At 42.7% G+C, this 27,775-nt stretch overlaps 33 non-coding genes across 33 annotated transcripts; all 33 read right to left on the bottom strand.

Moving 5' to 3' along the window:
* Positions 1–222: 222 nt before the first annotated feature.
* On the bottom strand, positions 223–294 carry TRNAM-CAU (transfer RNA methionine (anticodon CAU)). Its single transcript has one exon. It is a non-coding gene; the product is annotated as a tRNA-Met (tRNA).
* Positions 295–494: 200 nt separating this feature from the next.
* Positions 495–566, bottom strand: TRNAM-CAU (transfer RNA methionine (anticodon CAU)). Its single transcript has one exon. It is a non-coding gene; the product is annotated as a tRNA-Met (tRNA).
* A 334-nt stretch (positions 567–900) lies between these two features.
* TRNAM-CAU (transfer RNA methionine (anticodon CAU)) lies at positions 901–972 on the bottom strand. The gene has a single exon. It is a non-coding gene; the product is annotated as a tRNA-Met (tRNA).
* A 1,014-nt stretch (positions 973–1,986) lies between these two features.
* TRNAM-CAU (transfer RNA methionine (anticodon CAU)) lies at positions 1,987–2,058 on the bottom strand. Its single transcript has one exon. It is a non-coding gene; the product is annotated as a tRNA-Met (tRNA).
* A 199-nt stretch (positions 2,059–2,257) lies between these two features.
* Positions 2,258–2,329, bottom strand: TRNAM-CAU (transfer RNA methionine (anticodon CAU)). Its single transcript has one exon. It is a non-coding gene; the product is annotated as a tRNA-Met (tRNA).
* A 335-nt stretch (positions 2,330–2,664) lies between these two features.
* TRNAM-CAU (transfer RNA methionine (anticodon CAU)) lies at positions 2,665–2,736 on the bottom strand. Its single transcript has one exon. It is a non-coding gene; the product is annotated as a tRNA-Met (tRNA).
* A 606-nt stretch (positions 2,737–3,342) lies between these two features.
* On the bottom strand, positions 3,343–3,414 carry TRNAM-CAU (transfer RNA methionine (anticodon CAU)). Its single transcript has one exon. It is a non-coding gene; the product is annotated as a tRNA-Met (tRNA).
* Positions 3,415–4,155: 741 nt separating this feature from the next.
* TRNAM-CAU (transfer RNA methionine (anticodon CAU)) lies at positions 4,156–4,227 on the bottom strand. Its single transcript has one exon. It is a non-coding gene; the product is annotated as a tRNA-Met (tRNA).
* Positions 4,228–4,426: 199 nt separating this feature from the next.
* On the bottom strand, positions 4,427–4,498 carry TRNAM-CAU (transfer RNA methionine (anticodon CAU)). Its single transcript has one exon. It is a non-coding gene; the product is annotated as a tRNA-Met (tRNA).
* A 471-nt stretch (positions 4,499–4,969) lies between these two features.
* On the bottom strand, positions 4,970–5,041 carry TRNAM-CAU (transfer RNA methionine (anticodon CAU)). The gene has a single exon. It is a non-coding gene; the product is annotated as a tRNA-Met (tRNA).
* A 200-nt stretch (positions 5,042–5,241) lies between these two features.
* Positions 5,242–5,313, bottom strand: TRNAM-CAU (transfer RNA methionine (anticodon CAU)). The gene has a single exon. It is a non-coding gene; the product is annotated as a tRNA-Met (tRNA).
* Positions 5,314–5,512: 199 nt separating this feature from the next.
* TRNAM-CAU (transfer RNA methionine (anticodon CAU)) lies at positions 5,513–5,584 on the bottom strand. The gene has a single exon. It is a non-coding gene; the product is annotated as a tRNA-Met (tRNA).
* Positions 5,585–5,919: 335 nt separating this feature from the next.
* Positions 5,920–5,991, bottom strand: TRNAM-CAU (transfer RNA methionine (anticodon CAU)). Its single transcript has one exon. It is a non-coding gene; the product is annotated as a tRNA-Met (tRNA).
* Positions 5,992–6,597: 606 nt separating this feature from the next.
* Positions 6,598–6,669, bottom strand: TRNAM-CAU (transfer RNA methionine (anticodon CAU)). The gene has a single exon. It is a non-coding gene; the product is annotated as a tRNA-Met (tRNA).
* Positions 6,670–7,681: 1,012 nt separating this feature from the next.
* On the bottom strand, positions 7,682–7,753 carry TRNAM-CAU (transfer RNA methionine (anticodon CAU)). The gene has a single exon. It is a non-coding gene; the product is annotated as a tRNA-Met (tRNA).
* A 335-nt stretch (positions 7,754–8,088) lies between these two features.
* On the bottom strand, positions 8,089–8,160 carry TRNAM-CAU (transfer RNA methionine (anticodon CAU)). Its single transcript has one exon. It is a non-coding gene; the product is annotated as a tRNA-Met (tRNA).
* A 606-nt stretch (positions 8,161–8,766) lies between these two features.
* Positions 8,767–8,838, bottom strand: TRNAM-CAU (transfer RNA methionine (anticodon CAU)). The gene has a single exon. It is a non-coding gene; the product is annotated as a tRNA-Met (tRNA).
* A 1,417-nt stretch (positions 8,839–10,255) lies between these two features.
* On the bottom strand, positions 10,256–10,327 carry TRNAM-CAU (transfer RNA methionine (anticodon CAU)). The gene has a single exon. It is a non-coding gene; the product is annotated as a tRNA-Met (tRNA).
* A 2,368-nt stretch (positions 10,328–12,695) lies between these two features.
* TRNAM-CAU (transfer RNA methionine (anticodon CAU)) lies at positions 12,696–12,767 on the bottom strand. The gene has a single exon. It is a non-coding gene; the product is annotated as a tRNA-Met (tRNA).
* A 743-nt stretch (positions 12,768–13,510) lies between these two features.
* Positions 13,511–13,582, bottom strand: TRNAM-CAU (transfer RNA methionine (anticodon CAU)). The gene has a single exon. It is a non-coding gene; the product is annotated as a tRNA-Met (tRNA).
* A 199-nt stretch (positions 13,583–13,781) lies between these two features.
* TRNAM-CAU (transfer RNA methionine (anticodon CAU)) lies at positions 13,782–13,853 on the bottom strand. The gene has a single exon. It is a non-coding gene; the product is annotated as a tRNA-Met (tRNA).
* A 2,638-nt stretch (positions 13,854–16,491) lies between these two features.
* Positions 16,492–16,563, bottom strand: TRNAI-UAU (transfer RNA isoleucine (anticodon UAU)). Its single transcript has one exon. It is a non-coding gene; the product is annotated as a tRNA-Ile (tRNA).
* A 1,150-nt stretch (positions 16,564–17,713) lies between these two features.
* TRNAM-CAU (transfer RNA methionine (anticodon CAU)) lies at positions 17,714–17,785 on the bottom strand. Its single transcript has one exon. It is a non-coding gene; the product is annotated as a tRNA-Met (tRNA).
* A 200-nt stretch (positions 17,786–17,985) lies between these two features.
* TRNAM-CAU (transfer RNA methionine (anticodon CAU)) lies at positions 17,986–18,057 on the bottom strand. The gene has a single exon. It is a non-coding gene; the product is annotated as a tRNA-Met (tRNA).
* Positions 18,058–18,256: 199 nt separating this feature from the next.
* Positions 18,257–18,328, bottom strand: TRNAM-CAU (transfer RNA methionine (anticodon CAU)). Its single transcript has one exon. It is a non-coding gene; the product is annotated as a tRNA-Met (tRNA).
* Positions 18,329–18,663: 335 nt separating this feature from the next.
* TRNAM-CAU (transfer RNA methionine (anticodon CAU)) lies at positions 18,664–18,735 on the bottom strand. The gene has a single exon. It is a non-coding gene; the product is annotated as a tRNA-Met (tRNA).
* Positions 18,736–20,154: 1,419 nt separating this feature from the next.
* TRNAM-CAU (transfer RNA methionine (anticodon CAU)) lies at positions 20,155–20,226 on the bottom strand. Its single transcript has one exon. It is a non-coding gene; the product is annotated as a tRNA-Met (tRNA).
* An 877-nt stretch (positions 20,227–21,103) lies between these two features.
* Positions 21,104–21,175, bottom strand: TRNAM-CAU (transfer RNA methionine (anticodon CAU)). The gene has a single exon. It is a non-coding gene; the product is annotated as a tRNA-Met (tRNA).
* Positions 21,176–22,999: 1,824 nt separating this feature from the next.
* TRNAM-CAU (transfer RNA methionine (anticodon CAU)) lies at positions 23,000–23,071 on the bottom strand. Its single transcript has one exon. It is a non-coding gene; the product is annotated as a tRNA-Met (tRNA).
* Positions 23,072–23,678: 607 nt separating this feature from the next.
* TRNAM-CAU (transfer RNA methionine (anticodon CAU)) lies at positions 23,679–23,750 on the bottom strand. The gene has a single exon. It is a non-coding gene; the product is annotated as a tRNA-Met (tRNA).
* Positions 23,751–24,356: 606 nt separating this feature from the next.
* TRNAM-CAU (transfer RNA methionine (anticodon CAU)) lies at positions 24,357–24,428 on the bottom strand. Its single transcript has one exon. It is a non-coding gene; the product is annotated as a tRNA-Met (tRNA).
* Positions 24,429–24,763: 335 nt separating this feature from the next.
* On the bottom strand, positions 24,764–24,835 carry TRNAM-CAU (transfer RNA methionine (anticodon CAU)). The gene has a single exon. It is a non-coding gene; the product is annotated as a tRNA-Met (tRNA).
* Positions 24,836–27,608: 2,773 nt separating this feature from the next.
* Positions 27,609–27,680, bottom strand: TRNAM-CAU (transfer RNA methionine (anticodon CAU)). The gene has a single exon. It is a non-coding gene; the product is annotated as a tRNA-Met (tRNA).
* Between the last annotated feature and the right edge of the window lie 95 nt (positions 27,681–27,775).

The raw sequence follows: 27,775 nt of genomic DNA, 5'->3' as shown, positions 1-27,775 counted from the left end.
GGCTTCCACTGCGCCACTCTGCTTACATGATCATTGTATGAACAAACTAACATATAACAAAATAGCAAGTGATATTTTGCATAAATTTAGCAGAGCGTAGTTTCGATCCACGGACATCTGGGTTATGGGCCCAGCAGGCTTCCACTGCGCCACTCTGCTTACATGATCATTGTATGAACAAACTAACATATATAAAATAGCAAGTGCTATTTTGCATTAATTTAGCAGAGCGTGGGTTCGATCCACGGACCTCTGGGTTATGGGCCCAGCACGCTTCCACTGCGCCACTCTGCTTACATGATAAGTGTATGAACAAACTAACATATAACAAAATAGCAAGTGATATTTTGCATAAATTTAGCAGAGCGTAGTTTCGATCCACGGTCATCTGGGTTTTGGGCCCAGCAGGCTTCCACTGCGCCACTCTGCTTACATGATAAGTGTATGAACAAACTAACATATAACAAAATAGCAAGTGATATTTTGCATTAATTTAGCAGAGCGTGGGTTCGATCCACGGACCTCTGGGTTATGGGCCCAGCACGCTTCCACTGCGCCACTCTGCTTACATGATAAGTGTATGAACAAACTAACATATAACAAAATAGCAAGTGATATTTTGCATAAATTTAGCAGAGCGTAGTTTCGATCCACGGACATCTGGGTTATGGGCCCAGCAGGCTTCCACTGCGCCACTCTGCTTACATGATCATTGTATGAACAAACTAACATATATAAAATAGCAAGTGCTATTTTGCATTAATTTAGCAGAGCGTGGGTTTGATCCACGGACCTCTGGGTTATGGGCCCAGCAGGCTTCCACTGCGCCACTCTGCTTACATGATCATTGTATGAACAAACTAACATATATAAAATAGCAAGTGCTATTTTGCATTAATTTAGCAGAGCGTGGGTTTGATCCACGGACCTCTGGGTTATGGGCCCAGCACGCTTCCACTGCGCCACTCTGCTTACATGATAATTGTATGAACAAACTAACATATATCAAAATAGCAAGTGATATTTTGCATAAACTTAGCAGAGCGTAGTTTCGATCCACGGACCTCTGGGTTATGGGCCCAGCACGCTTCCACTGCGCCACTCTGCTTACATGATAATTGTATGAACAAACTAACATATATCAAAATAGCAAGTGATATTTTGCATAAATTTAGCAGAGCGTAGTTTCCATCCACGGACATCTGGGTTATGGGCCCAACACGCTTCCACTGCGCCACTCTGCTTACATGATAATTGTATGAACAAACTAACATATATCAAAATAGCAAGTGATATTTTGCATAAACTTAGCAGAGCGTAGTTTCGATCCACGGACCTCTGGGTTATGGGCCCAGCACGCTTCCACTGCGCCACTCTGCTTACATGATAATTGTATGAACAAACTAACATATATAAAATAGCAAGTGCTATTTTGCATTAATTTAGCAGAGCGAGGGTTCCATCCACGGACATCTGGGTTATGGGCCCAACACGCTTCCACTGCGCCACTCTGCTTACATGATAATTGTATGAACAAACTAACATATATCAAAATAGCAAGTGATATTTTGCATAAACTTAGCAGAGCGTAGTTTCGATCCACGGACCTCTGGGTTATGGGCCCAGCACGCTTCCACTGCGCCACTCTGCTTACATGATCATTGTATGAACAAACTAACATATATAAAATAGCAAGTGCTATTTTGCATTAATTTAGCAGAGCGAGGGTTCGATCCACGGACCTCTGGGTTATGGGCCCAGCACGCTTCCACTGCGCCACTCTGCTTACATGATAAGTGTATGAACAAACTAACATATAACAAAATAGCAAGTGATATTTTGCATAAATTTAGCAGAGCGTAGTTTCGATCCACGGACATCTGGGTTATGGGCCCAGCAGGCTTCCACTGCGCCACTCTGCTTACATGATAAGTGTATGAACAAACTAACATATAACAAAATAGCAAGTGATATTTTGCATTAATTTAGCAGAGCGTGGGTTCGATCCACGGACCTCTGGGTTATGGGCCCAGCACGCTTCCACTGCGCCACTCTGCTTACATGATAAGTGTATGAACAAACTAACATATAACAAAATAGCAAGTGATATTTTGCATAAATTTAGCAGAGCGTAGTTTCGATCCACGGACATCTGGGTTATGGGCCCAGCAGGCTTCCACTGCGCCACTCTGCTTACATGATCATTGTATGAACAAACTAACATATATAAAATAGCAAGTGCTATTTTGCATTAATTTAGCAGAGCGTGGGTTTGATCCACGGACCTCTGGGTTATGGGCCCAGCACGCTTCCACTGCGCCACTCTGCTTACATGATAATTGTATGAACAAACTAACATATATCAAAATAGCAAGTGATATTTTGCATAAACTTAGCAGAGCGTAGTTTCGATCCACGGACCTCTGGGTTATGGGCCCAGCACGCTTCCACTGCGCCACTCTGCTTACATGATAATTGTATGAACAAACTAACATATATCAAAATAGCAAGTGATATTTTGCATAAATTTAGCAGAGCGTAGTTTCCATCCACGGACATCTGGGTTATGGGCCCAGCAGGCTTCCACTGCGCCACTCTGCTTACATGATCATTGTATGAACAAACTAACATATATAAAATAGCAAGTGCTATTTTGCATTAATTTAGCAGAGCGTGGGTTCGATCCACGGACCTCTGGGTTATGGGCCCAGCACGCTTCCACTGCGCCACTCTGCTTACATGATAATTGTATGAACAAACTAACATATATCAAAATAGCAAGTGATATTTTGCATAAATTTAGCAGAGCGTAGTTTCGATCCACGGACCTCTGGGTTATGGGCCCAGCACGCTTCCACTGCGCCACTCTGCTTACATGATAATTGTATGAACAAACTAACATATATCAAAATAGCAAGTGATATTTTGCATAAATTTAGCAGAGCGTAGTTTCGATCCACGGACATCTGGGTTATGGGCCCAGCAGGCTTCCACTGCGCCACTCTGCTTACATGATCATTGTATGAACAAACTAACATATATAAAATAGCAAGTGCTATTTTGCATTAATTTAGCAGAGCGTGGGTTCGATCCACGGACCTCTGGGCTATGGGCCCAGCCAGCTACCACTGCGCCACTCTGCTTACATGATAATTGTATGAACAAACTAACATATATCAAAATAGCAAGTGATATTTTGCATAAATTTAGCAGAGCGTAGTTTCGATCCACGGACATCTGGGTTATGGGCCCAGCAGGCTTCCACTGCGCCACTCTGCTTACATGATCATTGTATGAACAAACTAACATATATAAAATAGCAAGTGCTATTTTGCATTAATTTAGCAGAGCGTGGGTTCGATCCACGGACCTCTGGGTTATGGGCCCAGCACGCTTCCACTGCGCCACTCTGCTTACATGATAATTGTATGAACAAACTAACATATATCAAAATAGCAAGTGATATTTTGCATAAATTTAGCAGAGCGTAGTTTCGATCCACGGACCTCTGGGTTATGGGCCCAGCACGCTTCCACTGCGCCACTCTGCTTACATGATAATTGTATGAACAAACTAACATATATCAAAATAGCAAGTGATATTTTGCATAAATTTAGCAGAGCGTAGTTTCGATCCACGGACCTCTGGGTTATGGATCCAGCACGCTTCCACTGCGCCACTCTGCTTACATGATAATTGTATGAACAAACTAACATATATCAAAATAGCAAGTGCTATTTTGCATTAATTTAGCAGAGCGTGATTTCGATCCACGGACCTCTGGGTTATGGGCCCAGCAAGCTTCCACTGCGCCACTCTGCTTACATGATCATTGTATGAACAAACTAACATATATAAAAAAGCAAGTGCTATTTTGCATTAATTTAGTAGAGCGTGGTTTCGATCCACGGACCTCTGGGTTATGGGCCCAGCAGGCTTCCCTTGCGCCACTCTGCTTACATGATTATTGTATGAACAAACTAACATATATAAAATAGCAAGTGCCATTTTTAGCTAATTTAGCAGAGCGTGGTTTCGATCCACGGACGTCTGGGTTATGGGCCCAGCACGCTTCCACTGCGCCACTCTGCTTACATGATAATTGTATAAACAAACTAACATATACAAAATAGCAAGTGATATTTTGCATTAATTTAGCAGAGCGTGGGTTCGATCCACGGACCTCTGGGTTATGGGCCCAGCACGCTTCCACTGCGCCACTCTGCTTACATGATAAGTGTATGAACAAACTAACATATAACAAAATAGCAAGTGATATTTTGCATAAATTTAGCAGAGCGTAGTTTCGATCCACGGACATCTGGGTTATGGGCCCAGCAGGCTTCCACTGCGCCACTCTGCTTACATGATCATTGTATGAACAAACTAACATATATAAAATAGCAAGTGCTATTTTGCATTAATTTAGCAGAGCGTGGGTTTGATCCACGGACCTCTGGGTTATGGGCCCAGCACGCTTCCACTGCGCCACTCTGCTTACATGATAATTGTATGAACAAACTAACATATATCAAAATAGCAAGTGATATTTTGCATAAACTTAGCAGAGCGTAGTTTCGATCCACGGACCTCTGGGTTATGGGCCCAGCACGCATCCACTGCGCCACTCTGCTTACATGATAATTGTATGAACAAACTAACATATATCAAAATAGCAAGTGATATTTTGCATAAATTTAGCAGAGCGTAGTTTCGATCCACGGACATCTGGGTTATGGGCCCAGCAGGCTTCCACTGCGCCACTCTGCTTACATGATCATTGTATGAACAAACTAACATATAACAAAATAGCAAGTGATATTTTGCATAAATTTAGCAGAGCGTAGTTTCGATCCACGGACATCTGGGTTATGGGCCCAGCAGGCTTCCACTGCGCCACTCTGCTTACATGATCATTGTATGAACAAACTAACATATATAAAATAGCAAGTGCTATTTTGCATTAATTTAGCAGAGCGTGGGTTCGATCCACGGACCTCTGGGTTATGGGCCCAGCACGCTTCCACTGCGCCACTCTGCTTACATGATAAGTGTATGAACAAACTAACATATAACAAAATAGCAAGTGATATTTTGCATAAATTTAGCAGAGCGTAGTTTCGATCCACGGACATCTGGGTTATGGGCCCAGCAGGCTTCCACTGCGCCACTCTGCTTACATGATAAGTGTATGAACAAACTAACATATAACAAAATAGCAAGTGATATTTTGCATTAATTTAGCAGAGCGTGGGTTCGATCCACGGACCTCTGGGTTATGGGCCCAGCACGCTTCCACTGCGCCACTCTGCTTACATGATAAGTGTATGAACAAACTAACATATAACAAAATAGCAAGTGATATTTTGCATAAATTTAGCAGAGCGTAGTTTCGATCCACGGACATCTGGGTTATGGGCCCAGCAGGCTTCCACTGCGCCACTCTGCTTACATGATCATTGTATGAACAAACTAACATATATAAAATAGCAAGTGCTATTTTGCATTAATTTAGCAGAGCGTGGGTTTGATCCACGGACCTCTGGGTTATGGGCCCAGCACGCTTCCACTGCGCCACTCTGCTTACATGATAATTGTATGAACAAACTAACATATATCAAAATAGCAAGTGATATTTTGCATAAACTTAGCAGAGCGTAGTTTCGATCCACGGACCTCTGGGTTATGGGCCCAGCACGCTTCCACTGCGCCACTCTGCTTACATGATCATTGTATGAACAAACTAACATATATCAAAATAGCAAGTGATATTTTGCATAAATTTAGCAGAGCGTAGTTTCCATCCACGGACATCTGGGTTATGGGCCCAGCAGGCTTCCACTGCGCCACTCTGCTTACATGATCATTGTATGAACAAACTAACATATATAAAATAGCAAGTGCTATTTTGCATTAATTTAGCAGAGCGTGGGTTCGATCCACGGACCTCTGGGTTATGGGCCCAGCACGCTTCCACTGCGCCACTCTGCTTACATGATAATTGTATGAACAAACTAACATATATCAAAATAGCAAGTGATATTTTGCATAAATTTAGCAGAGCGTAGTTTCGATCCACGGACCTCTGGGTTATGGGCCCAGCACGCTTCCACTGCGCCACTCTGCTTACATGATAATTGTATGAACAAACTAACATATATCAAAATAGCAAGTGATATTTTGCATAAATTTAGCAGAGCGTAGTTTCGAACCACGGACATCTGGGTTATGGGCCCAGCAGGCTTCCACTGCGCCACTCTGCTTACATGATCATTGTATGAACAAACTAACATATATAAAATAGCAAGTGCTATTTTGCATTAATTTAGCAGAGCGTGGGTTCGATCCACGGACCTCTAGGCTATGATCCCAGCCAGCTTCCACTGCGCCACTCTGCTTACATGATAATTGTATGAACAAACTAACATATATCAAAATAGCAAGTGATATTTTGCATAAATTTAGCAGAGCGTAGTTTCGATCCACGGACATCTGGGTTATGGGCCCAGCAGGCTTCCACTGCGCCACTCTGCTTACATGATCATTGTATGAACAAACTAACATATATAAAATAGCAAGTGCTATTTTGCATTAATTTAGCAGAGCGTGGGTTCGATCCACGGACCTCTGGGTTATGGGCCCAGCACGCTTCCACTGCGCCACTCTGCTTACATGATAATTGTATGAACAAACTAACATATATCAAAATAGCAAGTGATATTTTGCATAAATTTAGCAGAGCGTAGTTTCGATCCACGGACCTCTGGGTTATGGGCCCAGCACGCTTCCACTGCGCCACTCTGCTTACATGATAATTGTATGAACAAACTAACATATATCAAAATAGCAAGTGATATTTTGCATAAATTTAGCAGAGCGTAGTTTCGATCCACGGACCTCTGGGTTATGGATCCAGCACGCTTCCACTGCGCCACTCTGCTTACATGATAATTGTATGAACAAACTAACATATATCAAAATAGCAAGTGCTATTTTGCATTAATTTAGCAGAGCGTGATTTCGATCCACGGACCTCTGGGTTATGGGCCCAGCAAGCTTCCACTGCGCCACTCTGCTTACATGATCATTGTATGAACAAACTAACATATATAAAAAAGCAAGTGCTATTTTGCATTAATTTAGCAGAGCGTGGTTTCGATCCACGGACCTCTGGGTTATGGGCCCAGCAGGCTTCCCTTGCGCCACTCTGCTTACATGATCATTGTATGAACAAATTAACATATATAAAATAGCAAGTGCCATTTTTAGCTAATTTAGCAGAGCGTGGTTTCGATCCACGGACGTCTGGGTTATGGGCCCAGCACGCGTCCACTGCGCCACTCTGCTTACATGATAATTGTATAAACAAACTAACATATACAAAATAGCAAGTGCTATTTTGCATTAATTTAGCAGAGCGTGGGTTCGATCCACGGACCTCTGGGTTATGGGCCCAGCACGCTTCCACTGCGCCACTCTGATTACATGGTAATTGTATGAACAAACTAACATATATCAAAATAGCAAGTGCTATTTTGCATTAATTTAGCAGAGCGTAGTTTCGATCCACGGACATCTGGGTTATGGGCCCAGCAGGCTTCCACTGCGCCACTCTGCTTACATGATCATTGTATGAACAAACTAACATATATAAAATAGCAAGTGCTATTTTGCATTAATTTAGCAGAGCGTGGGTTTGATCCACGGACCTCTGGGTTATGGGCCCAGCACGCTTCCACTGCGCCACTCTGCTTACATGATAATTGTATGAACAAACTAACATATATCAAAATAGCAAGTGATATTTTGCATAAACTTAGCAGAGCGTAGTTTCGATCCACGGACCTCTGGGTTATGGGCCCAGCACGCTTCCACTGCGCCACTCTGCTTACATGATCATTGTATGAACAAACTAACATATATCAAAATAGCAAGTGATATTTTGCATAAATTTAGCAGAGCGTAGTTTCCATCCACGGACATCTGGGTTATGGGCCCAGCAGGCTTCCACTGCGCCACTCTGCTTACATGATCATTGTATGAACAAACTAACATATATAAAATAGCAAGTGCTATTTTGCATTAATTTAGCAGAGCGTGGGTTCGATCCACGGACCTCTGGGTTATGGGCCCAGCACGCTTCCACTGCGCCACTCTGCTTACATGATAATTGTATGAACAAACTAACATATATCAAAATAGCAAGTGATATTTTGCATAAATTTAGCAGAGCGTAGTTTCGATCCACGGACCTCTGGGTTATGGGCCCAGCACGCTTCCACTGCGCCACTCTGCTTACATGATAATTGTATGAACAAACTAACATATATCAAAATAGCAAGTGATATTTTGCATAAATTTAGCAGAGCGTAGTTTCGAACCACGGACATCTGGGTTATGGGCCCAGCAGGCTTCCACTGCGCCACTCTGCTTACATGATCATTGTATGAACAAACTAACATATATAAAATAGCAAGTGCTATTTTGCATTAATTTAGCAGAGCGTGGGTTCGATCCACGGACCTCTGGGCTATGGGCCCAGCCAGCTTCCACTGCGCCACTCTGCTTACATGATAATTGTATGAACAAACTAACATATATCAAAATAGCAAGTGATATTTTGCATAAATTTAGCAGAGCGTAGTTTCGATCCACGGACATCTGGGTTATGGGCCCAGCAGGCTTCCACTGCGCCACTCTGCTTACATGATCATTGTATGAACAAACTAACATATATAAAATAGCAAGTGCTATTTTGCATTAATTTAGCAGAGCGTGGGTTCGATCCACGGACCTCTGGGTTATGGGCCCAGCACGCTTCCACTGCGCCACTCTGCTTACATGATAATTGTATGAACAAACTAACATATATCAAAATAGCAAGTGATATTTTGCATAAATTTAGCAGAGCGTAGTTTCGATCCACGGACCTCTGGGTTATGGGCCCAGCACGCTTCCACTGCGCCACTCTGCTTACATGATAATTGTATGAACAAACTAACATATATCAAAATAGCAAGTGATATTTTGCATAAATTTAGCAGAGCGTAGTTTCGATCCACGGACCTCTGGGTTATGGATCCAGCACGCTTCCACTGCGCCACTCTGCTTACATGATAATTGTATGAACAAACTAACATATATCAAAATAGCAAGTGCTATTTTGCATTAATTTAGCAGAGCGTGATTTCGATCCACGGACCTCTGGGTTATGGGCCCAGCAAGCTTCCACTGCGCCACTCTGCTTACATGATCATTGTATGAACAAACTAACATATATAAAAAAGCAAGTGCTATTTTGCATTAATTTAGCAGAGCGTGGTTTCGATCCACGGACCTCTGGGTTATGGGCCCAGCAGGCTTCCCTTGCGCCACTCTGCTTACATGATCATTGTATGAACAAACTAACATATATAAAATAGCAAGTGCCATTTTTAGCTAATTTAGCAGAGCGTGGTTTCGATCCACGGACGTCTGGGTTATGGGCCCAGCACGCTTCCACTGCGCCACTCTGCTTACATGATAATTGTATAAACAAACTAACATATACAAAATAGCAAGTGCTATTTTGCATTAATTTAGCAGAGCGTGGGTTCGATCCACGGACCTCTGGGTTATGGGCCCAGCACGCTTCCACTGCGCCACTCTGATTACATGGTAATTGTATGAACAAACTAACATATATCAAAATAGCAAGTGCTATTTTGCATTAATTTAGCAGAGCGTGATTTCGATCCACGGACCTCTGGGTTATGGGCCCAGCAAGCTTCCACTGCGCCACTCTGCTTACATGATCATTGTATGAACAAACTAACATATATAAAAAAGCAAGTGCTATTTTGCATTAATTTAGCAGAGCGTGGTTTCGATCCACGGACCTCTGGGTTATGGGCCCAGCAGGCTTCCCTTGCGCCACTCTGCTTACATGATCATTGTATGAACAAACTAACATATATAAAAAAGCAAGTGCTATTTTGCATTAATTTAGCAGAGCGTGGTTTCGATCCACGGACCTCTGGGTTATGGGCCCAGCAGGCTTCCCTTGCGCCACTCTGCTTACATGATCATTGTATGAACAAACTAACATATATAAAATAGCAAGTGCCATTTTTAGCTAATTTAGCAGAGCGTGGTTTCGATCCACGGACGTCTGGGTTATGGGCCCAGCACGCTTCCACTGCGCCACTCTGCTTACATGATAATTGTATAAACAAACTAACATATACAAAATAGCAAGTGCTATTTTGCATTAATTTAGCAGAGCGTGGGTTCGATCCACGGACCTCTGGGTTATGGGCCCAGCACGCTTCCACTGCGCCACTCTGCTTACATGATAATTGTATGAACAAACTAACATATATCAAAATAGCAAGTGATATTTTGCATAAATTTAGCAGAGCGTAGTTTCGATCCACGGACCTCTGGGTTATGGATCCAGCACGCTTCCACTGCGCCACTCTGCTTACATGATAATTGTATGAACAAACTAACATATATCAAAATAGCAAGTGCTATTTTGCATTAATTTAGCAGAGCGTGATTTCGATCCACGGACCTCTGGGTTATGGGCCCAGCAAGCTTCCACTGCGCCACTCTGCTTACATGATCATTGTATGAACAAACTAACATATATAAAAAAGCAAGTGCTATTTTGCATTAATTTAGCAGAGCGTGGTTTCGATCCACGGACCTCTGGGTTATGGGCCCAGCAGGCTTCCCTTGCGCCACTCTGCTTACATGATCATTGTATGAACAAACTAACATATATAAAATAGCAAGTGCCATTTTTAGCTAATTTAGCAGAGCGTGGTTTCGATCCACGGACGTCTGGGTTATGGGCCCAGCACGCTTCCACTGCGCCACTCTGCTTACATGATAATTGTATAAACAAACTAACATATACAAAATAGCAAGTGCTATTTTGCATTAATTTAGCAGAGCGTGGGTTCGATCCACGGACCTCTGGGTTATGGGCCCAGCACGCTTCCACTGCGCCACTCTGATTACATGGTAATTGTATGAACAAACTAACATATATCAAAATAGCAAGTGCTATTTTGCATTAATTTAGCAGAGCGTGATTTCGATCCACGGACCTCTGGGTTATGGGCCCAGCAAGCTTCCACTGCGCCACTCTGCTTACATGATCATTGTATGAACAAACTAACATATATAAAAAAGCAAGTGCTATTTTGCATTAATTTAGCAGAGCGTGGTTTCGATCCACGGACCTCTGGGTTATGGGCCCAGCAGGCTTCCCTTGCGCCACTCTGCTTACATGATCATTGTATGAACAAACTAACATATATAAAATAGCAAGTGCCATTTTTAGCTAATTTAGCAGAGCGTGGTTTCGATCCACGGACGTCTGGGTTATGGGCCCAGCACGCTTCCACTGCGCCACTCTGCTTACATGATAATTGTATAAACAAACTAACATATACAAAATAGCAAGTGCTATTTTGCATTAATTTAGCAGAGCGTGGGTTCGATCCACGGACCTCTGGGTTATGGGCCCAGCACGCTTCCACTGCGCCACTCTGATTACATGGTAATTGTATGAACAAACTAACATATATCAAAATAGCAAGTGCTATTTTGCATTAATTTAGCAGAGCGTGATTTCGATCCACGGACCTCTGGGTTATGGGCCCAGCAAGCTTCCACTGCGCCACTCTGCTTACATGATCATTGTATGAACAAACTAACATATATCAAAATAGCAAGTGATATTTTGCATAAATTTAGCAGAGCGTAGTTTCGATCCACGGACCTCTGGGTTATGGGCCCAGCACGCTTCCACTGCGCCACTCTGCTTACATTATCATTGTATGAACAAACTATCATATTTAAAAAATAGCAAGTGCTATTTTTAGCTAATTTAGCAGAGCGTGGTTTCGATCCTTGGACGTCTGGGTTATGGGCCCAGCACGCTTCCACTGCGCCACTCTGCTTACATGATAATTGTATGAACAAACTAACATATACAAAATAGCAAGTGATATTTTGCATAAATTTAGCAGAGCGTAGTTTCGATCCACGGACATCTGGGTTATGGGCCCAGCAGGCTTCCACTGCGCCACTCTGCTTACATGATCATTGTATGAACAAACTAACATATATAAATAGCAAGTGCTATTTTGCATTAATTTAGCAGAGCGTGGGTTCGATCCACGGACCTCTGGGTTATGGGCCCAGCACGCTTCCACTGTGCCACTCTGCTTACATGATAATTGTATGAACAAACTTACATATATCAAAATAGCAAGTGATATTTTGCATAAATTTAGCAGAGCGTAGTTTCGATCCACGGACCTCTGGGTTATGGGCCCAGCAAGCTTCCACTGCGCCACTCTGCTTACATGATCATTGTATGAACAAACTATCATTTATAAAAAATAGCAAGTGCTATTTTTCATTAATTTAGCAGAGCGTGGTTTCGATCCACGGACCTCTGGGTTATGGGCCCAGCCAGCTTCCACTGCGCCACTCTGCTTACATGATAATTGTATGAACAAACTAACATATATCAAAATAGCAAGTGATATTTTGCATAAATTTAGCAGAGCGTAGTTTCGATCCACGGACATCTGGGTTATGGGCCCAGCAGGCTTCCACTGCGCCACTCTGCTTACATGATCATTGTATGAACAAACTAACATATATAAAATAGCAAGTGCTATTTTGCATTAATTTAGCAGAGCGTGGGTTTGATCCACGGACCTCTGGGTTATGGGCCCAGCACGCTTCCACTGCGCCACTCTGCTTACATGATAATTGTATGAACAAACTAACATATATCAAAATAGCAAGTGATATTTTGCATAAACTTAGCAGAGCGTAGTTTCGATCCACGGACCTCTGGGTTATGGGCCCAGCACGCTTCCACTGCGCCACTCTGCTTACATGATAATTGTATGAACAAACTAACATATATCAAAATAGCAAGTGATATTTTGCATAAATTTAGCAGAGCGTAGTTTCGATCCACGGACATCTGGGTTATGGGCCCAGCAGGCTTCCACTGCGCCACTCTGCTTACATGATCATTGTATGAACAAACTAACATATAACAAAATAGCAAGTGATATTTTGCATAAATTTAGCAGAGCGTAGTTTCGATCCACGGACATCTGGGTTATGGGCCCAGCAGGCTTCCACTGCGCCACTCTGCTTACATGATCATTGTATGAACAAACTAACATATATAAAATAGCAAGTGCTATTTTGCATTAATTTAGCAGAGCGTGGGTTCGATCCACGGACCTCTTGGTTATGGGCCCAGCACGCTTCCACTGCGCCACTCTGCTTACATGATAAGTGTATGAACAAACTAACATATAACAAAATAGCAAGTGATATTTTGCATAAATTTAGCAGAGCGTAGTTTCGATCCACGGACTTCTGGGTTATGGGCCCAGCAGGCTTCCACTAGGCCACTCTGCTTACATGATAAGTGTATGAACAAACTAACATATAACAAAATAGCAAGTGATATTTTGCATTAATTTAGCAGAGCGTGGGTTCGATCCACGGACCTCTGGGTTATGGGCCCAGCACGCTTCCACTGCGCCACTCTGCTTACATGATAAGTGTATGAACAAACTAACATATAACAAAATAGCAAGTGATATTTTGCATAAATTTAGCAGAGCGTAGTTTCGATCCACGGACATCTGGGTTATGGGCCCAGCAGGCTTCCACTGCGCCACTCTGCTTACATGGTCATTGTATGAACAAACTAACATATATAAAATAGCAAGTGCTATTTTGCATTAATTTAGCAGAGCGTGGGTTTGATCCACGGACCTCTGGGTTATGGGCCCAGCACGCTTCCACTGCGCCACTCTGCTTACATGATAATTGTATGAACAAACTAACATATATCAAAATAGCAAGTGATATTTTGCATAAACTTAGCAGAGCGTAGTTTCGATCCACGGACCTCTGGGTTATGGGCCCAGCACGCTTCCACTGCGCCACTCTGCTAACATGATAATTGTATGAACAAACTAACATATATCAAAATAGCAAGTGATATTTTGCATAAATTTAGCAGAGCGTAGTTTCCATCCACGGACATCTGGGTTATGGGCCCAGCAGGCTTCCACTGCGCCACTCTGCTTACATGATCATTGTATGAACAGACTAACATATATAAAATAGCAAGTGCTATTTTGCATTAATTTAGCAGAGCGTGGGTTCGATCCACGGACCTCTGGGTTATGGGCCCAGCACGCTTCCACTGCGCCACTCTGATTACATGGTAATTGTATGAACAAACTAACATATATCAAAATAGCAAGTGCTATTTTGCATTAATTTAGCAGAGCGTGATTTCGATCCACGGACCTCTGGGTTATGGGCCCAGCAAGCTTCCACTGCGCCACTCTGCTTACATGATCATTGTATGAACAAACTAACATATATAAAAAAGCAAGTGCTATTTTGCATTAATTTAGCAGAGCGTGGTTTCGATCCACGGACCTCTGGGTTATGGGCCCAGCAGGCTTCCCTTGCGCCACTCTGCTTACATGATAATTGTATGAACAAACTAACATATATCAAAATAGCAAGTGATATTTTGCATAAATTTAGCAGAGCGTAGTTTCGATCCACGGACCTCTGGGTTATGGGCCCAGCACGCTTCCACTGCGCCACTCTGCTTACATGATAATTGTATGAACAAACTAACATATATCAAAATAGCAAGTGATATTTTGCATAAATTTAGCAGAGCGTAGTTTCGATCCACGGACCTCTGGGTTATGGATCCAGCACGCTTCCACTGCGCCACTCTGCTTACATGATAATTGTATGAACAAACTAACATATATCAAAATAGCAAGTGCTATTTTGCATTAATTTAGCAGAGCGTGATTTCGATCCACGGACCTCTGGGTTATGGGCCCAGCAAGCTTCCACTGCGCCACTCTGCTTACATGATCATTGTATGAACAAACTAACATATATAAAAAAGCAAGTGCTATTTTGCATTAATTTAGCAGAGCGTGGTTTCGATCCACGGACCTCTGGGTTATGGGCCCAGCAGGCTTCCCTTGCGCCACTCTGCTTACATGATCATTGTATGAACAAACTAACATATATAAAATAGCAAGTGCCATTTTTAGCTAATTTAGCAGAGCGTGGTTTCGATCCACGGACGTCTGGGTTATGGGCCCAGCACGCTTCCACTGCGCCACTCTGCTTACATGATAATTGTATAAACAAACTAACATATACAAAATAGCAAGTGCTATTTTGCATTAATTTAGCAGAGCGTGGGTTCGATCCACGGACCTCTGGGTTATGGGCCCAGCACGCTTCCACTGCGCCACTCTGATTACATGGTAATTGTATGAACAAACTAACATATATCAAAATAGCAAGTGCTATTTTGCATTAATTTAGCAGAGCGTGATTTCGATCCACGGACCTCTGGGTTATGGGCCCAGCAAGCTTCCACTGCGCCACTCTGCTTACATGATCATTGTATGAACAAACTAACATATATAAAAAAGCAAGTGCTATTTTGCATTAATTTAGCAGAGCGTGGTTTCGATCCACGGACCTCTGGGTTATGGGCCCAGCAGGCTTCCCTTGCGCCACTCTGCTTACATGATCATTGTATGAACAAACTAACATATATAAAATAGCAAGTGCCATTTTTAGCTAATTTAGCAGAGCGTGGTTTCGATCCACGGACGTCTGGGTTATGGGCCCAGCACGCTTCCACTGCGCCACTCTGCTTACATGATAATTGTATAAACAAACTAACATATACAAAATAGCAAGTGCTATTTTGCATTAATTTAGCAGAGCGTGGGTTCGATCCACGGACCTCTGGGTTATGGGCCCAGCACGCTTCCACTGCGCCACTCTGATTACATGGTAATTGTATGAACAAACTAACATATATCAAAATAGCAAGTGCTATTTTGCATTAATTTAGCAGAGCGTGATTTCGATCCACGGACCTCTGGGTTATGGGCCCAGCAAGCTTCCACTGCGCCACTCTGCTTACATGATCATTGTATGAACAAACTAACATATATCAAAATAGCAAGTGATATTTTGCATAAATTTAGCAGAGCGTAGTTTCGATCCACGGACCTCTGGGTTATGGGCCCAGCACGCTTCCACTGCGCCACTCTGCTTACATTATCATTGTATGAACAAACTATCATATTTAAAAAATAGCAAGTGCTATTTTTAGCTAATTCAGCAGAGCGTGGTTTCGATCCTTGGACGTCTGGGTTATGGGCCCAGCACGCTTCCACTGCGCCACTCTGCTTACATGATAATTGTATGAACAAACTAACATATACAAAATAGCAAGTGATATTTTGCATAAATTTAGCAGAGCGTAGTTTCGATCCACGGACATCTGGGTTATGGGCCCAGCAGGCTTCCACTGCGCCACTCTGCTTACATGATCATTGTATGAACAAACTAACATATATAAATAGCAAGTGCTATTTTGCATTAATTTAGCAGAGCGTGGGTTCGATCCACGGACCTCTGGGTTATAGGCCCAGCACGCTTCCACTGCGCCACTCTGCTTACATGATAATTGTATGAACAAACTTACATATATCAAAATAGCAAGTGATATTTTGCATAAATTTAGCAGAGCGTAGTTTCGATCCACGGACCTCTGGGTTATGGGCCCAGCAAGCTTCCACTGCGCCACTCTGCTTACATGATCATTGTATGAACAAACTATCATTTATAAAAAATAGCAAGTGCTATTTTTCATTAATTTAGCAGAGCGTGGTTTCGATCCACGGACCTCTGGGTTATGGGCCCAGCCAGCTTCCACTGCGCCACTCTGCTTACATGATAATTGTATGAACAAACTAACATATATCAAAATAGCAAGTGATATTTTGCATAAATTTAGCAGAGCGTAGTTTCGATCCACGGACATCTGGGTTATGGGCCCAGCAGGCTTCCACTGCGCCACTCTGCTTACATGATCATTGTATGAACAAACTAACATATATAAAATAGCAAGTGCTATTTTGCATAAATTTAGCAGAGCGTAGTTTCGATCCACGGACATCTGGGTTATGGGCCCAGCAGGCTTCCACTGCGCCACTCTGCTTACATGATCATTGTATGAACAAACTAACATATATAAAATAGCAAGTGCTATTTTGCATTAATTTAGCAGAGCGTGGGTTTGATCCACGGACCTCTGGGATATGGGCCCAGCACGCTTCCACTGCGCCACTCTGCTTACATGATAATTGTATGAACAAACTAACATATATCAAAATAGCAAGTGACATTTTGCATAAACTTAGCAGAGCGTAGTTTCGATCCACGGACCTCTGGGTTATGGACCCAGCACGCTTCCACTGCGCCACTCTGCTTACATGATAATTGTATGAACAAACTAACATATATCAAAATAGCAAGTGATATTTTGCATAAATTTAGCAGAGCGTAGTTTCGATCCACGGACATCTGGGTTATGGGCCCAGCAGGCTTCCACTGCGCCACTCTGCTTACATGATCATTGTATGAACAAACTAACATATAACAAAATAGCAAGTGATATTTTGCATAAATTTAGCAGAGCGTAGTTTCGATCCACGGACATCTGGGTTATGGGCCCAGCAGGCTTCCACTGCGCCACTCTGCTTACATGATCATTGTATGAACAAACTAACATATATAAAATAGCAAGTGCTATTTTGCATTAATTTAGCAGAGCGTGGGTTCGATCCACGGACCTCTGGGTTATGGGCCCAGCACGCTTCCACTGCGCCACTCTGCTTACATGATAAGTGTATGAACAAACTAACATATAACAAAATAGCAAGTGATATTTTGCATAAATTTAGCAGAGCGTAGTTTCGATCCACGGACTTCTGGGTTATGGGCCCAGCAGGCTTCCACTAGGCCACTCTGCTTACATGATAAGTGTATGAACAAACTAACATATAACAAAATAGCAAGTGATATTTTGCATTAATTTAGCAGAGCGTGGGTTCGATCCACGGACCTCTGGGTTATGGGCCCAGCACGCTTCCACTGCGCCACTCTGCTTACATGATAAGTGTATGAACAAACTAACATATAACAAAATAGCAAGTGATATTTTGCATAAATTTAGCAGAGCGTAGTTTCGATCCACGGACATCTGGGTTATGGGCCCAGCAGGCTTCCACTGCGCCACTCTGCTTACATGGTCATTGTATGAACAAACTAACATATATAAAATAGCAAGTGCTATTTTGCATTAATTTAGCAGAGCGTGGGTTTGATCCACGGACCTCTGGGTTATGGGCCCAGCACGCTTCCACTGCGCCACTCTGCTTACATGATAATTGTATGAACAAACTAACATATATCAAAATAGCAAGTGATATTTTGCATAAACTTAGCAGAGCGTAGTTTCGATCCACGGACCTCTGGGTTATGGGCCCAGCACGCTTCCACTGCGCCACTCTGCTAACATGATAATTGTATGAACAAACTAACATATATCAAAATAGCAAGTGATATTTTGCATAAATTTAGCAGAGCGTAGTTTCCATCCACGGACATCTGGGTTATGGGCCCAGCAGGCTTCCACTGCGCCACTCTGCTTACATGATCATTGTATGAACAGACTAACATATATAAAATAGCAAGTGCTATTTTGCATTAATTTAGCAGAGCGTGGGTTCGATCCACGGACCTCTGGGTTATGGGCCCAGCACGCTTCCACTGCGCCACTCTGCTTACATGATAATTGTATGAACAAACTAACATATATCAAAATAGCAAGTGATATTTTGCATAAATTTAGCAGAGCGTAGTTTCGATCCACGGACCTCTGGGTTATGGGCCCAGCACGCTTCCACTGCGCCACTCTGCTTACATGATAATTGTATGAACAAACTAACATATATCAAAATAGCAAGTGATATTTTGCATAAATTTAGCAGAGCGTAGTTTCGATCCACGGACCTCTGGGTTATGGATCCAGCACGCTTCCACTGCGCCACTCTGCTTACATGATAATTGTATGAACAAACTAACATATATCAAAATAGCAAGTGCTATTTTGCATTAGTTTAGCAGAGCGTGATTTCGATCCACGGACCTCTGGGTTATGGGCCCAGCAAGCTTCCACTGCGCCACTCTGCTTACATGATCATTGTATGAACAAACTAACATATATAAAAAAGCAAGTGCTATTTTGCATTAATTTAGCAGAGCGTGGTTTCGATCCACGGACCTCTGGGTTATGGGCCCAGCAGGCTTCCCTTGCGCCACTCTGCTTACATGATCATTGTATGAACAAACTAACATATATAAAATAGCAAGTGCCATTTTTAGCCAATTTAGCAGAGCGTGGTTTCGATCCACGGACGTCTGGGTTATGGGCCCAGCACGCTTCCACTGCGCCACTCTGCTTACATGATAATTGTATAAACAAACTAACATATACAAAATAGCAAGTGCTATTTTGCATTAATTTAGCAGAGCGTGGGTTCGATCCACGGACCTCTGGGTTATGGGCCCAGCACGCTTCCACTGCGCCACTCTGATTACATGGTAATTGTATGAACAAACTAACATATATCAAAATAGCAAGTGCTATTTTGCATTAATTTAGCAGAGCGTGATTTCGATCCACGGACCTCTGGGTTATGGGCCCAGCAAGCTTCCACTGCGCCACTCTGCTTACATGATCATTGTATGAACAAACTAACATATATCAAAATAGCAAGTGATATTTTGCATAAATTTAGCAGAGCGTAGTTTCGATCCACGGACTTCTGGGTTATGGGCCCAGCACGCTTCCACTGCGCCACTCTGCTTACATTATCATTGTATGAACAAACTATCATATTTAAAAAATAGCAAGTGCTATTTTTAGCTAATTTAGCAGAGCGTGGTTTCGATCCTTGGACGTCTGGGTTATGGGCCCAGCACGCTTCCACTGCGCCACTCTGCTTACATGATAATTGTATGAACAAACTAACATATACAAAATAGCAAGTGATATTTTGCATAAATTTAGCAGAGCGTAGTTTCGATCCACGGACATCTGGGTTATGGGCCCAGCAGGCTTCCACTGCGCCACTCTGCTTGCATGATCATTGTATGAACAAACTAACATATATAAATAGCAAGTGCTATTTTGCATTAATTTAGCAGAGCGTGGGTTCGATCCACGGACCTCTGGGTTATGGGCCCAGCACGCTTCCACTGCGCCACTCTGCTTACATGATAATTGTATGAACAAACTTACATATATCAAAATAGCAAGTGATATTTTGCATAAATTTAGCAGAGCGTAGTTTCGATCCACGGACCTCTGGGTTATGGGCCCAGCACGCTTCCACTGCGCCACTCTGCTTACATTATCATTGTATGAACAAACTATCATATTTAAAAAATACCAAGTGCTATTTTTAGCTAATTTAGCAGAGCGTGGTTTCGATCCACGGACGTCTGGGTTATGGGCCCAGCACGCTTCCACTGCGCCACTCTGCTTACATGATAATTGTATGAACAAACTAACATATATCAAAATAGCAAGTGATATTTTGCATAAATTTAGCAGAGCGTAGTTTCGATCCACGGACCTCTGGGTTATGGGCCCAGCACGCTTCCACTGCGCCACTCTGCTTACATGATCATTGTATGAACAAACTAACATATATAAAAAAGCAAGTGCTATTTTGCATTAATTTAGCAGAGCGTGGTTTCGATCCACGGACCTCTGGGTTATGGGCCCAGCAGGCTTCCCTTGCGCCACTCTGCTTACATGATCATTGTATGAACAAACTAACATATATAAAAAAGCAAGTGCTATTTTGCATTAATTTAGCAGAGCGTGGTTTCGATCCACGGACCTCTGGGTTATGGGCCCAGCAGGCTTCCCTTGCGCCACTCTGCTTACATGATCATTGTATGAACAAACTAACATATATAAAATAGCAAGTGCCATTTTTAGCTAATTTAGCAGAGCGTGGTTTCGATCCACGGACGTCTGGGTTATGGGCCTAGCACGCTTCCACTGCGCCACTCTGCTTACATGATAATTGTATAAACAAACTAACATATACAAAATAGCAAGTGCTATTTTGCATTAATTTAGCAGAGCGTGGGTTCGATCCACGGACCTCTGGGTTATGGGCCCAGCACGCTTCCACTGCGCCACTCTGCTTACATGATAATTGTATGAACAAACTAACATATATCAAAATAGCAAGTGATATTTTGCATAAATTTAGCAGAGCGTAGTTTCGATCCACGGACCTCTGGGTTATGGATCCAGCACGCTTCCACTGCGCCACTCTGCTTACATGATAATTGTATGAACAAACTAACATATATCAAAATAGCAAGTGCTATTTTGCATTAATTTAGCAGAGCGTGATTTCGATCCACGGACCTCTGGGTTATGGGCCCAGCAAGCTTCCACTGCGCCACTCTGCTTACATGATCATTGTATGAACAAACTAACATATATAAAAAAGCAAGTGCTATTTTGCATTAATTTAGCAGAGCGTGGTTTCGATCCACGGACCTCTGGGTTATGGGCCCAGCAGGCTTCCCTTGCGCCACTCTGCTTACATGATCATTGTATGAACAAACTAACATATATAAAATAGCAAGTGCCATTTTTAGCTAATTTAGCAGAGCGTGGTTTCGATCCACGGACGTCTGGGTTATGGGCCCAGCACGCTTCCACTGCGCCACTCTGCTTACATGATAATTGTATAAACAAACTAACATATACAAAATAGCAAGTGCTATTTTGCATTAATTTAGCAGAGCGTGGGTTCGATCCACGGACCTCTGGGTTATGGGCCCAGCACGCTTCCACTTCGCCACTCTGATTACATGGTAATTGTATGAACAAACTAACATATATCAAAATAGCAAGTGCTATTTTGCATTAATTTAGCAGAGCGTGATTTCGATCCACGGACCTCTGGGTTATGGGCCCAGCAAGCTTCCACTGCGCCACTCTGCTTACATGATCATTGTATGAACAAACTAACATATATAAAAAAGCAAGTGCTATTTTGCATTAATTTAGCAGAGCGTGGTTTCGATCCACGGACCTCTGGGTTATGGGCCCAGCAGGCTTCCCTTGCGCCACTCTGCTTACATGATCATTGTATGAACAAACTAACATATATAAAATAGCAAGTGCCATTTTTAGCTAATTTAGCAGAGCGTGGTTTCGATCCACGGACGTCTGGGTTATGGGCCCAGCACGCTTCCACTGCGCCACTCTGCTTACATGATAATTGTATAAACAAACTAACATATACAAAATAGCAAGTGCTATTTTGCATTAATTTAGCAGAGCGTGGGTTCGATCCACGGACCTCTGGGTTATGGGCCCAGCACGCTTCCACTGCGCCACTCTGATTACATGGTAATTGTATGAACAAACTAACATATATCAAAATAGCAAGTGCTATTTTGCATTAATTTAGCAGAGCGTGATTTCGATCCACGGACCTCTGGGTTATGGGCCCAGCAAGCTTCCACTGCGCCACTCTGCTTACATGATCATTGTATGAACAAACTAACATATATCAAAATAGCAAGTGATATTTTGCATAAATTTAGCAGAGCGTAGTTTCGATCCACGGACCTCTGGGTTATGGGCCCAGCACGCTTCCACTGCGCCACTCTGCTTACATTATCATTGTATGAACAAACTATCATATTTAAAAAATAGCAAGTGCTATTTTTAGCTAATTTAGCAGAGCGTGGTTTCGATCCTTGGACGTCTGGGTTATGGGCCCAGCACGCTTCCACTGCGCCACTCTGCTTACATGATAATTGTATGAACAAACTAACATATACAAAATAGCAAGTGATATTTTGCATAAATTTAGCAGAGCGTAGTTTCGATCCACGGACATCTGGGTTATGGGCCCAGCAGGCTTCCACTGCGCCACTCTGCTTACATGATCATTGTATGAACAAACTAACATATATAAATAGCAAGTGCTATTTTGCATTAATTTAGCAGAGCGTGGGTTCGATCCACGGACCTCTGGGTTATGGGCCCAGCACGCTTCCACTGCGCCACTCTGCTTACATGATAATTGTATGAACAAACTTACATATATCAAAATAGCAAGTGATATTTTGCATAAATTTAGCAGAGCGTAGTTTCGATCCACGGACCTCTGGGTTATGGGCCCAGCAAGCTTCCACTGCGCCACTCTGCTTACATGATCATTGTATGAACAAACTATCATTTATAAAAAATAGCAAGTGCTATTTTTCATTAATTTAGCAGAGCGTGGTTTCGATCCACGGACCTCTGGGTTATGGGCCCAGCCAGCTTCCACTGCGCCACTCTGCTTACATGATAATTGTATGAACAAACTAACATATATCAAAATAGCAAGTGATATTTTGCATAAATTTAGCAGAGCGTAGTTTCGATCCACGGACATCTGGGTTATGGGCCCAGCAGGCTTCCACTGCGCCACTCTGCTTACATGATCATTGTATGAACAAACTAACATATATAAAATAGCAAGTGCTATTTTGCATAAATTTAGCAGAGCGTAGTTTCGATCCACGGACATCTGGGTTATGGGCCCAGCAGGCTTCCACTGCGCCACTCTGCTTACATGATCATTGTATGAACAAACTAACATATATAAAATAGCAAGTGCTATTTTGCATTAATTTAGCAGAGCGTGGGTTTGATCCACGGACCTCTGGGTTATGGGCCCAGCACGCTTCCACTGCGCCACTCTGCTTACATGATAATTGTATGAACAAACTAACATATATCAAAATAGCAAGTGATATTTTGCATAAACTTAGCAGAGCGTAGTTTCGATCCACGGACCTCTGGGTTATGGGCCCAGCACGCTTCCACTGCGCCACTCTGCTTACATGATAATTGTATGAACAAACTAACATATATCAAAATAGCAAGTGATATTTTGCATAAATTTAGCAGAGCGTAGTTTCGATCCACGGACATCTGGGTTATGGGCCCAGCAGGCTTCCACTGCGCCACTCTGCTTACATGATCATTGTATGAACAAACTAACATATAACAAAATAGCAAGTGATATTTTGCATAAATTTAGCAGAGCGTAGTTTCGATCCACGGACATCTGGGTTATGGGCCCAGCAGGCTTCCACTGCGCCACTCTGCTTACATGATCATTGTATGAACAAACTAACATATATAAAATAGCAAGTGCTATTTTGCATAAATTTAGCAGAGCGTAGTTTCGATCCACGGACATCTGGGTTATGGGCCCAGCAGGCTTCCACTGCGCCACTCTGCTTACATGATCATTGTATGAACAAACTAACATATATAAAATAGCAAGTGCTATTTTGCATTAATTTAGCAGAGCGTGGGTTTGATCCACGGACCTCTGGGTTATGGGCCCAGCACGCTTCCACTGCGCCACTCTGCTTACATGATAATTGTATGAACAAACTAACATATATCAAAATAGCAAGTGATATTTTGCATAAACTTAGCAGAGCGTAGTTTCGATCCACGGACCTCTGGGTTATGGGCCCAGCACGCTTCCACTGCGCCACTCTGCTTACATGATAATTGTATGAACAAACTAACATATATCAAAATAGCAAGTGATATTTTGCATAAATTTAGCAGAGCGTAGTTTCGATCCACGGACATCTGGGTTATGGGCCCAGCAGGCTTCCACTGCGCCACTCTGCTTACATGGTCATTGTATGAACAAACTAACATATATAAAATAGCAAGTGCTATTTTGCATTAATTTAGCAGAGCGTGGGTTTGATCCACGGACCTCTGGGTTATGGGCCCAGCACGCTTCCACTGCGCCACTCTGCTTACATGATAATTGTATGAACAAACTAACATATATCAAAATAGCAAGTGATATTTTGCATAAACTTAGCAGAGCGTAGTTTCGATCCACGGACCTCTGGGTTATGGGCCCAGCACGCTTCCACTGCGCCACTCTGCTAACATGATAATTGTATGAACAAACTAACATATATCAAAATAGCAAGTGATATTTTGCATAAATTTAGCAGAGCGTAGTTTCCATCCACGGACATCTGGGTTATGGGCCCAGCAGGCTTCCACTGCGCCACTCTGCTTACATGATCATTGTATGAACAGACTAACATATATAAAATAGCAAGTGCTATTTTGCATTAATTTAGCAGAGCGTGGGTTCGATCCACGGACCTCTGGGTTATGGGCCCAGCACGCTTCCACTGCGCCACTCTGATTACATGGTAATTGTATGAACAAACTAACATATATCAAAATAGCAAGTGATATTTTGCATAAATTTAGCAGAGCGTAGTTTCCATCCACGGACATCTGGGTTATGGGCCCAGCAGGCTTCCACTGCGCCACTCTGCTTACATGATCATTGTATGAACAGACTAACATATATAAAATAGCAAGTGCTATTTTGCATTAATTTAGCAGAGCGTGATTTCGATCCACGGACCTCTGGGTTATGGGCCCAGCAAGCTTCCACTGCGCCACTCTGCTTACATGATCATTGTATGAACAAACTAACATATATAAAAAAGCAAGTGCTATTTTGCATTAATTTAGCAGAGCGTGGTTTCGATCCACGGACCTCTGGGTTATGGGCCCAGCAGGCTTCCCTTGCGCCACTCTGCTTACATGATAATTGTATGAACAAACTAACATATATCAAAATAGCAAGTGATATTTTGCATAAATTTAGCAGAGCGTAGTTTCGATCCACGGACCTCTGGGTTATGGGCCCAGCACGCTTCCACTGCGCCACTCTGCTTACATGATAATTGTATGAACAAACTAACATATATCAAAATAGCAAGTGATATTTTGCATAAATTTAGCAGAGCGTAGTTTCGATCCACGGACCTCTGGGTTATGGATCCAGCACGCTTCCACTGCGCCACTCTGCTTACATGATAATTGTATGAACAAACTAACATATATCAAAATAGCAAGTGCTATTTTGCATTAATTTAGCAGAGCGTGATTTCGATCCACGGACCTCTGGGTTATGGGCCCAGCAAGCTTCCACTGCGCCACTCTGCTTACATGATCATTGTATGAACAAACTAACATATATAAAAAAGCAAGTGCTATTTTGCATTAATTTAGCAGAGCGTGGTTTCGATCCACGGACCTCTGGGTTATGGGCCCAGCAGGCTTCCCTTGCGCCACTCTGCTTACATGATCATTGTATGAACAAACTAACATATATAAAATAGCAAGTGCCATTTTTAGCTAATTTAGCAGAGCGTGGTTTCGATCCACGGACGTCTGGGTTATGGGCCCAGCACGCTTCCACTGCGCCACTCTGCTTACATGATAATTGTATAAACAAACTAACATATACAAAATAGCAAGTGCTATTTTGCATTAATTTAGCAGAGCGTGGGTTCGATCCACGGACCTCTGGGTTATGGGCCCAGCACGCTTCCACTGCGCCACTCTGATTACATGGTAATTGTATGAACAAACTAACATATATCAAAATAGCAAGTGCTATTTTGCATTAATTTAGCAGAGCGTGATTTCGATCCACGGACCTCTGGGTTATGGGCCCAGCAAGCTTCCACTGCGCCACTCTGCTTACATGATCATTGTATGAACAAACTAACATATATAAAAAAGCAAGTGCTATTTTGCATTAATTTAGCAGAGCGTGGTTTCGATCCACGGACCTCTGGGTTATGGGCCCAGCAGGCTTCCCTTGCGCCACTCTGCTTACATGATCATTGTATGAACAAACTAACATATATAAAATAGCAAGTGCCATTTTTAGCTAATTTAGCAGAGCGTGGTTTCGATCCACGGACGTCTGGGTTATGGGCCCAGCACGCTTCCACTGCGCCACTCTGCTTACATGATAATTGTATAAACAAACTAACATATACAAAATAGCAAGTGCTATTTTGCATTAATTTAGCAGAGCGTGGGTTCGATCCACGGACCTCTGGGTTATGGGCCCAGCACGCTTCCACTGCGCCACTCTGATTACATGGTAATTGTATGAACAAACTAACATATATCAAAATAGCAAGTGCTATTTTGCATTAATTTAGCAGAGCGTGATTTCGATCCACGGACCTCTGGGTTATGGGCCCAGCAAGCTTCCACTGCGCCACTCTGCTTACATGATCATTGTATGAACAAACTAACATATATCAAAATAGCAAGTGATATTTTGCATAAATTTAGCAGAGCGTAGTTTCGATCCACGGACCTCTGGGTTATGGGCCCAGCACGCTTCCACTGCGCCACTCTGCTTACATTATCATTGTATGAACAAACTATCATATTTAAAAAATAGCAAGTGCTATTTTTAGCTAATTTAGCAGAGCGTGGTTTCGATCCTTGGACGTCTGGGTTATGGGCCCAGCACGCTTCCACTGCGCCACTCTGCTTACATGATAATTGTATGAACAAACTAACATATACAAAATAGCAAGTGATATTTTGCATAAATTTAGCAGAGCGTAGTTTCGATCCACGGACATCTGGGTTATGGGCCCAGCAGGCTTCCACTGCGCCACTCTGCTTACATGATCATTGTATGAACAAACTAACATATATAAATAGCAAGTGCTATTTTGCATTAATTTAGCAGAGCGTGGGTTCGATCCACGGACCTCTGGGTTATGGGCCCAGCACGCTTCCACTGCGCCACTCTGCTTACATGATAATTGTATGAACAAACTTACATATATCAAAATAGCAAGTGATATTTTGCATAAATTTAGCAGAGCGTAGTTTCGATCCACGGACCTC

This window comes from Phalangium opilio, unplaced genomic scaffold, assembly GCF_054372755.1.
Source record: "Phalangium opilio isolate 3A_F unplaced genomic scaffold, DU_Popi_V2 ptg000246l_1, whole genome shotgun sequence".
In the NCBI taxonomy this organism is placed as follows: domain Eukaryota; kingdom Metazoa; phylum Arthropoda; class Arachnida; order Opiliones; family Phalangiidae; genus Phalangium; species Phalangium opilio.
Note: the sequence above shows the minus strand (reverse complement) of the source record. Positions and strands in the feature narration are given on the sequence as shown.